The 9,955-nt window shown below is 34.1% G+C and overlaps 1 long non-coding RNA gene across 1 annotated transcript; it reads right to left on the reverse strand.

The window, feature by feature from the left end:
• Positions 1 to 6,182: 6,182 nt before the first annotated feature.
• Positions 6,183 to 7,354, reverse strand: LOC113301368. The gene is made up of 2 exons (XR_003336252.1): positions 7,164 to 7,354; positions 6,183 to 6,597 (listed from the first exon to the last, which is right to left on the reverse strand). It is a non-coding gene; the product is annotated as an uncharacterized LOC113301368 (long non-coding RNA).
• Between the last annotated feature and the right edge of the window lie 2,601 nt (positions 7,355 to 9,955).

A 9,955-nucleotide genomic window follows, 5' to 3' on the forward strand; every position in this document is an offset into this window, starting at 1 on the left:
GGAGATCTAATACGGATATTTTCAAGCCTTATTCTGCTTCGCAGATATTACATCAATGGGAGGATATTGTTAACTGGTGGTAGCTTACTACTCTTTTTAGTTGTGTTGGTCTTATGACCTTATAAATTCCCTGTACATAAACTCTTTTTTTTTCTTTCAATATATCCTTCCTATTTCAAAAAAAAAAATAGAAACAAGATAACTGGAGCTGAACTCTGCTGGTGTTGTCCTGTAGATAGTTCCCTACAATTTGAGAATCACCTTCAATAATAACTCTATTATAACCCATTTTGACAGCCACGCGAACTGTTAATTTACAAACAAAAAAAACTTTTGAACATTTACAAGCAAAGTGTTATAAATATTTCCAAAATTAGTGCATGCTGCATGCCAATGCAGTCTATGAGGCATGCTTATTCTTCCTAGCAGCATCCACATCAATCTTGATGAAAGATTCAGGATGATGATGCCATTTTGGGTAAGGCTAAGGTATATGAATATTCTGGGAAATAATGGAATCATGTTATTGAGGTGAACTCTAGCTTGTTGGAGCATATTATAGATTGAACCATTTTAACCCTTTAGAGACGATATAATTGATGTGTGGCTGGTTTGCTAAAAAAAAGTTAGTTGATTTTTTTCCCTTCACACAACCTATATCGTGCATGCCCTAAGACAAAAACCATTTATATTATCCCTTCTTGTAACCATGAGACCATTAATCCCTTCATAGTTGTGTAATCTTCAGCTTTTTTTTTTTTTTGATACTAACAGAAGATTTTATTTATTAAACTCTTCCAGAGAGAACATGATCATCCTCAATATACTTAACAATGTATGGAGGAAAATTCGAGACAAAAGAGAAACTACTAGCTTCAAGTCTAGCTTTTCTTTCTAACTCATGAGCCACATTATTACTTAAATTATTAACTAACTTGCAAAACCAGAATTCATGAATTGAAAATTTGTTTTTAACTGAAATAAAAAGGTGATGACTAATCCAGTGCACTTGTTGGTATTCCATATGTATAGAGTTCACCAAGTTCTCGCAGTCCGTCTCAATTATCACTTTATTGAATCCATATTCTTTTATCCATTCTACAGCTTTGATCAAGGCTTTACATTCAAAATGTTCTGCTCCAACCTCAGCTTCCATTTCTTCTTCCAAGCTAAAACCTTTCACCGCTAAAGCATGCCCTGCATGATCAAGAACTATTAGTCCAATGCTACCCCTTTTTTTCATAAACATAAGAAGCATCAATGTTGACTTTAATTAAGCCTGTATCTGGTGGAAACCAAATTTTAAGAAGAATACGCCTGCTGCTAGAAACACTAGATGAGACAGAAACAGATTCACATTGTTTAATAAGATTATAGATTCTAGTAAGAGTACTGTGAACATTAGATTTTACAGTCTGGAAAATCCAACTGCATCTATCCTTCCATATGTACCAAACTGCACACATAAGTTTGATGACAATAGAATCAGTCATGAGAAAACTATTATTGCCTTCATCTGTGTTAGAATAAAACCAAGATATAATCCAATCCTGTATGGAGTTAAAGTTTTGTATAACATCTGAAATATTCATATTTAAAGCATTCCAAACTGATCTGGCGTAAGAGCATTCCACCAATAGATGACTAATAGTTTCAGTATTGCTGCTGCAAAAACTACATTGAGAATCTATATCATCCTTATAAAAAGATAATGTTCCTCTAACAATCACAATATTTTTCAGGCATTTCCAAATAAATAATTGGACTCTATGAGGAACTTTAAAGTGACAATTTTTTTTTCCAAACCTCTGTGGGTATTAGTGTCACCCATGATAGCATTATTAACATCTTCAGCACAGAGTGCATTATATGCACTTTTCACAGAAAACTTACCTCTCCTATCTGGTTTCCAGATTAGGTAATCCTCCCCTGTATCAGGCACATACATACTGAGAATGGCATTAGAAGTTTCTACATTAAAGATAGCACTAATAATTTGTTCATTCCAAACTCTAGTACCAGGGTAGAATAAATCACAAAAAAATGTAAAAGAAACAAAGCTAGAAAGTCCCACAGTTGGAACAGGTGGACTATTAAGACCAATAATCCAATTGTCTAGCCAGATTTTAATTTTTGTGCCACATTGAACAATCCATTTGGAATGTTGTTGCACAACTTCAATGCCAGAGTATATACTCCTCCAAAGCCAAGAGAAATCCTCTTTTAATTTATCTAGGTGAAGTAAATAACCATTCTTACCATATTTGGCTCTAACAATCTTCATACATAAAGAGCTATCATTATTACAAGCTTTCCAAGCAACCTTAGTTAACAAAGCTGTATTGAAGTGTTCAAGGTTCCTAATACCAAGGCCACCAAGAGCCTTTGGAACATGAAGCTTGTTCCATCCTATCAAACAAAGACCCTTATTATCACTATGTCCCCACCAAAAGTGTTTTTGGATGGAGTCCATCTGATCTATCATAGTTTTAGGAATTCTAAAGCACCCCATTTGATAAGTAGGCAAAGCATTCAAAACATGTTTAACCATAGTTCTTCTAGCAGAGTGATTCATTGTCTTACCTTTCCAAAACTTTAGTCTAGTGCCGAAAGATTGATTAAAAGGTTTAAAAGCCTTGGTTTTATCCCTACCAACTAACAAAGTCACACCCAGGTATTTATCAATGTCGGTCATTTCAGTCATTCTAAGTTCTCTTGCTAGGAAATTTCTATAACTTGGAGGAATGTTATGACTAAAGTAAACACTGGATTTGTCTAGGTTGAGCACCTGTCCAGAAACATTGCTAAAATAGTCAAGAACACCCATGATACCCTCTATATTGTGCATATCTGCCTTAGTAAAAATCAAAATATCACCAGCAAACATAAGATGAGTGATACCTGGTGAATTCCTAGCTGCTTTTACACCTGAAATTAAGTGATTAGTCTCAGCATTTAAGAGCAATCTAGATAAGAATTTCATATAAAGAATGAAGAGATAGGGTGAAAGAGGATCACCCTGGCTAATACCTCTAGTTGGAGAGAAACTTTGAGTGGGAGAACCATTCAGAAGCACAGAAATAGTTGTAGTGGATATACATTGTTCTATGAAACTACAAAATTTAGCATCAAAACCAAATTGCTTAAGAACACCTAGAAGGAAATTCCGTTTAATTCTATCAAAGGCCCTAGAAAGGTCAAGTTTTAAGGCCATTGTTCCACTATAACCCTCTTTATGTTTCATGGAATGTATCATCTCATGAGAAACAATAATGTTATCATGAATATCTCTACCTATAACAAAAGCAGCTTGATAAGGAGATATAAGATGCTTTAAGTAGGGTTTAATTCTATGAGCAATAATATTAGATATGACTTTATAAACTGTGTTGCATAAACCTATTGGTCTAAAATCCACTGGACTCTTAGCATTATCAGTTTTAGGAATCAAACTAAGATAGGTTTTATTGAACTCCTTAGACATATAACCTGTTTCAAAAAAAACTCTGAACAGCAGTAGAAATATCCTTACCAACTATCTCCCAATTATATCGATAAAAGCCTGCATGAAACCCATTAGGCCCAGTGGAACTCCAAACACTCATATGTTTGATTGTTTGGTGAATTTCATCCATAGTAGGAATTCTAGTCAATTCTTGTTATCTTGAGCAGTAATAATGGTAGGAAGAATATCAAAAGTAATGTCAGTAAACACTGGTACAGTGGTTTTACTAACCTGAGCAAAATGATCCACAAGTAAATTAGCAATATCTTTAGAATCATTATACCAAACACCATTAGTATCACAAAGACAATCAATATTTTTCCTACACATTCTTCTATTAGCTAGAGTGTGAAAATATTTGGTATTATGATCCATTTCAGTAATAAAAGAATCACCAGATTTTTGCCTATAGAAATCTTCCTTAATATTAAACCAATCATAAAGTTTCTTAGTGATAGAAAAAATATTATCATGATGAGAATTATAAGACATATCATTCTGAATAGTTTCAAGTTGAGCTTGTAGATTATTAATATTCATATCAATGTCTCCAAACTCAACTTTATTCCAATGAGACAATCTTTTCCTAGTTCTTTTTTGTTTATTTCTCAAATTAAAAGCAACAGATCCATTAATATTAGTATTCCAAGCAATCTGAAGTTGATTCTTAAAAGCAAAATGTTTCATCCACATAGCAAAAAACTTAAAAGGTCTCCAAGAGTTACTATCCATTTCCTTTGGGACTAGCATGATGGGGCAGTGATTAGAGCCATCTTGAACTAAGTGTAAAAGCTTGGATTGAGAAATACAACTGAACCAATGACTATTACCTAAGGTCATGTCAATTCTAGATTTCCTACTACCATCTCCAAAACTATTGCTAGTCCAGGTAAAATTCTTACTTGTATAGCCAATATCCATAAGACCACGATTGTTCATTTTTTCCTGCACATATCTATCCTCAGTAGAATAATTACAAGCCTCAGAAACATCATGGAGATGAAAGTTTAGATCACCTAGAACCAACCAGGGTTGCAAAATATTTTCACTAATATTCATCAGAAAATCCCATTGCTATTTTTTTTAATCAAAATAAGTGGAGCCATACATGAAGGTTATGAGAACTTTTGGTTTACTAGGATCTATTCTAGTGATGACATGTATCATATTATTGGAGATATGTTGAATATCACAAAAGATGCCATCCTTCCACATGAGAATTAAACCTCCAGCAAGACCAACTCTATTAATATTAACATGATTACAATAGCCTAGGGAAATTGCTAGAGAAACCATTCTGTCACTGTCTACTTTAGTTTCTATAAGAAATAGAAAAACAGGGGATTGTTTCTTAACTAGAACAAATAATTGATCTTTAGTGAATTTTTTGGCTAGGCCTTGAACATTCCAAGATAAGATCTTCATATTTAAAGAAATGTTAGAAATCAAAAGTTGAAAATTATGCAGAAAGTTAAGGTTTGTTGAGAATCTTACCACAACAGCAGATGCCTCCACCATACCATGAGAGTTCTCTCTTGCAGGTTGATCTCCTTCCTCAGCCAAATCATGCTCCATGCCATCAAAATTATCAGTAGAACCAATATTGTGACCAAAGTTACTTTCAGTTTCAGTATCATCATCACTTCTAGATTGTTTTGCTTTCCTTGCTTCTGCTAGTTTCTCTGCCTTCTCTTGTTCCTCCAGCTGTTTACGACTTGCTTCACATATTTGCTACATCAATTGGTCCAAATCCTCAATTATTTCCACTCCATGATGCCTTGCTAAGTTATGGCAGTAACTGATATATTCTTCATTAGTGTATCTCCTAATATTTAGATCCAGATCAATATTTTCACATTCTTCATCATTATGCTCTATTGTGAAACAATGATTACAAAGAAGGTGTGGCTGTCTCTCCCAATGATACCAAACCCATGTAACTCCACCAGTTGCAGTGTTCCACCATCCTCCCCTGTGCATAGGCTTTTTGAGGTCAATATTAACCCTTGCAGTTATAACACTCTGGACGACAATTATCAGGCTTTGTCCATATTTTAAGACCCAATTCTACCAAAGTTTCATCAATGACAGGTATTGCATGATGTTTAAGAAGGATATTTTTTAATTGCACATTCCACTCCTGGTGAGAAAAATCATGATCCTTTATAGCAATTGAAGGATTGTATTTAACAAGAGTGATATGACCCTTTTGAACATTCCAAGGACCTCTTTTGAGAATTGCTTCTACTACTTCATTGGATGTGAACTGAAAGAGATAAATATTTTTATCCAGACCTCTCATATTTTTGATTCGATATTGCTTCCAAAGAATATTGACTTCTTTCCTTACAGTATTTGTTTCCACCGGATCTTTTGAATGTAGTTTGCCAATTAAGGTGTTTTTCCATTCTTCTTTTGCAACTGATATGGCCCTTGTTTAACCCACAACTTTCCTAAGATTACGTTGGTTGAAGTCACGGATACGAGCTTCATTCATTTGTGAAGTGAGAAAATAAATTTGTGTGTTTGAAGATGAAGCCATTGCTCTAGGTTTTAAATCTCTTAATGGAGTTCCAAAAGAAGGTAATATGAGAAAAGACTTTGTTTGCAGCTCAATATAAAGGAGAAAATCGAATAATTTATAACTGAAAATAGTTATATTGTTATAACTATGAAGTGGTAAAAAAGTAAAGGATATATTCAAAGAGAAAATATACCGAATACTGGCATTGAAGTCGATTACAGTCAACTCGGAAATATTTATAGGATAGCTGGAGACCCACAAATTACGCTGATCTATAGTAGGAATTATTGAATTTTGAAAATTCAAATTCTGGTTCACACAATGTTGAATCAGCACTGTTGAATCGTAGTAAATTAACTCACCTTCTACATTGTGATTATATAAATAATCTAAACTACAATACTGGTTCATACTGATAGTAACCATTCTTTGATTGATGGCTTGCAAAACTGCTGTCGGAGATGATATCAAATCGGAGCTTGGCTGCAACAATATTGTTGACACAAAGAGATTAATCAAAACAAAATCCCAATAATGGAAGCTTCCCATGGTGAATGGTAGGATGGCCCTGCAAAAAGATTAGAAATCCACTAGCAAAACAATAATAAACTTCAAAAAGAAGAAAAACATTTTAGGTCTGAGAAGAGATCGAAAATGATAACAATTTCTCATATAGACACCATTAAATCTGTTAAAAAACAAAGAAAAAACCAATAATGAAAGTGGAATCAAAACATTGAAACAGAAGATTAGGATTGAAGGATAAATCTAAAATAAATAGGCTTCAAAGAGATTGAAAACTCATAGAAATTTTTAGAGACTGAGTCGACTCAGTGTCGCCCGATTTGCAGAGTTGGAAAGTTTTAAACTTGCAATTATGATCTTCAGCTTCTACTCTCAAACTAAAAAGGGGTTTCAGATGTTGTAGCTTGGAGTGTATGACAATAGGCAACATTATTCCAGAATCTATTTTCAGTTGGCATATCTTCAATAAATTTTCCTAATTTTCATCAACAGACACTAATACCATCGTGAATTAGGCACCGAGTGAGATAGTGGTTTTAAAAAACCATACTTTTAACTACCCTAAATTTCCTCAATGGTAATCATTATCATTTAAAGTAAAAGACTCACCAGTATTTGCTGCCACTGTATATCTTCTGGAAAGGTTGTGAAGTGAAATCTTCATGACTTGAGAATATTCGTATGAGCTTATCCTCCTCCCTACTATTAATCTAGATATCAATATTTTAAGTGGCTGTAGTTGGACCAAAAATCTTGTTAAGAAGGTGAGCATTACATATAGTTCTATCTACGGAGGTAAGTTTACCATCGTTCTTTTAAGTCCTTTTTTGATTGCAACAATGCGGAACATCTTTAGGCTTTTTTTGCAGCCCCAAAAGAGGTAGCTCCTAAGTATTTATTCCCTTGGAGGATCTCCAATAGTTTTTGAAAGTCTTGTTTTTTCATGTCACATAGAATTTTAAATCTCATTTAAGCTTAATTTGTCTCCAATAATTAGATCATATAAAGTAGCAAGGATGACATGGATATCAAAAGGTCTTGGAGAAAGTCTTAACTAGACTTTCAACTAGACTTTCACATCAAATTTTTGACCTTTTCTTCAATAATAATTAATTAAAATAAGTTTTAAAAAGTCGCAACAATAAAAGATAAAATTTTCTCCCTCTCGTTCTTCTTATTTTTTTTGGATACGCGAGTTTGAAACCCGTTTTGTAGACTTGAGACTCTTGATTAATAGATGAACCTAATATATCTTTTACGAATGAGCCAATTGACAGTTGCAATAGGGGTTGTAAACCATTCAGAGGAATAATGTTTTCTCTAGGAATTAAATTCCAACCATTTAGTTTGTTTTTCTTCTTTAGAAAAATATGCTCCCAAAATAGGAGTGATTTATTTTGTAACTAGTGACGAAGCATTCGTCGTCAAAAAAATCACCGATGAAGATTCTGTCGCTGGAGACAACAAAGATGAAGAATGTCATCGTTTGAGAGCATCACTATTGATCTTAAAACCCAACCCAGTAACCAAGAACCGCCATTACAACGAATATAAACATCAAAAGAGTAGATAAAATAACCATAATGGTGTAGATAAGTAAAAAACATAATAACAATTAAGTTAAAACTACTAGATAACCTAGAAAGCAAGAAATATTGAAGAAATCTGCTCAAATCTGATCTAAAATGGATCAGATCTGAGCAGAGGAGGGTTTTTGTTGATGGTTTTGTTGAAGAAGAAGAATGAGTTAGAGAGAGGGGACTTCAAGTTATATATTACATCCCAAAGTCTCAATGATAAAAACATCCGTTTGAAATTTCTATTGCTCATATCTGCTCCTTCGGGAGTAGATCTGAGCAAAACAACTCAAACCCATCTTCAATCTCCTTTCCGTCTATTTGTGCTTTGATTTGAGATTGTTTTTATTGAAGTTTTGGTTTTAAATCTGAATTAATCAGATTAAACCTTAACTATCTTATTATTTCTACTAGGATATTAAATGTTTCTTAGTTTCCTTTTTAATGTTATAATTTGGAGTTCTGATAGGTTCTTCAGGTTATCTTTGTTACTATGTTTATGAAAAAACCCTAAAAAAATGACGGGATCCTTTGATCATAGCATATCTACTGATTGTGGAGTTGCTAATTGTTTTGGGTATGCTACTTTTTCATCCAAAAATGGCCATTTAAACTTATACTTATCCTGATATTGTTATTGTTACTTATAAAACCACGGAATCTAAGAGGAACGGACAGAGCTCTCCATCAAATTAGAGTCTCTAAAATAGGTTTGCTAAGTTCTTAGTTTGTTATTGATTTATCATAAACTACAGGAAATCATGTATTGAGTCAGTCCTGTAACGAGTCACGTAACCATGCCCGATTCAGTTCGGGTTATTATCATCAATATAACAAGTTAATTTTTTTTCGGAAAAATAAAATAAATCCTCTGAGCTAGAGTATTTTCCCCTAATTCTTGATTGACAATCCTACCCTTAGGCTAAGTCCTATGGTTTGCTAATCTAGCAGCTAGATTAGCAGTCTACGTCAGCTAGGACAACCTTCTAAGTCCAACGGCAGTGCCAGATTAGCAGTCCACGTCAGCGCCCAGCGTTGTTTGGTTCAGCGCAATCAATCTCAGCCGACAGATCAAAAAATAAATGTAAAGCGCTGTTTGGTTCAGCGAAAATGTGGTTTATGTGGCGCTGAACCATCCAGTGCAACTATCTCGCTACTAGTGCAAGTGCGAGCAAATGCTAAGAGAGAACTAGTGTTAACAAATGGATAACACTTTTTTTTTAAACTACAACACTTTTTTACTAATCTAGCAGTTCAATCTACCCTATAGAACTTAGCCTTATAAATATTCTTTTATTGTTTCAGAGATCGATGATGACCGTACCATATCAAGGGGCCAAACAAAACCTATTTCACCCAACAACAATGGAATCTTTGGTTGTTTAGTTCCCTGATTACTCCATTTTTCCCCGGTCCTCCCAAATCATGGACCACATAGCCAAAAAGAAGACAATATTTATTATACTAGTTTTTGTTGTTCTCGCGCTCACACCTATGAGTGTTGACAGCAATCATAATCACAAACTTAATACTCTTGGCATTTCCGATCTGAACTCACCAAAAAAGGGATAAACGTTAAAACTTAAAAATCCAGATAATTAACTCTGAAAGAAAAGTTTGTCCGGGCTCTAAATTTTATTTCAGCTGGACAAACAACAAAGAACTGTCTTGCCTCGATCACGTGGTTTGAAACAACGAGGTATCTTGGCACCAAGTAGTTAAGGTATCCAACGGAACCAGCCCCACTAATCCATGCCGCAGTAAATACCGTCATGGTAAGTAAAATATAACCACTATGTGCATGTTTCCGACTTCAAGGGCAAT

This window comes from Papaver somniferum, chromosome 8, assembly GCF_003573695.1.
Source record: "Papaver somniferum cultivar HN1 chromosome 8, ASM357369v1, whole genome shotgun sequence".
NCBI classification, from domain to species: Eukaryota; Viridiplantae; Streptophyta; class Magnoliopsida; order Ranunculales; family Papaveraceae; genus Papaver; species Papaver somniferum.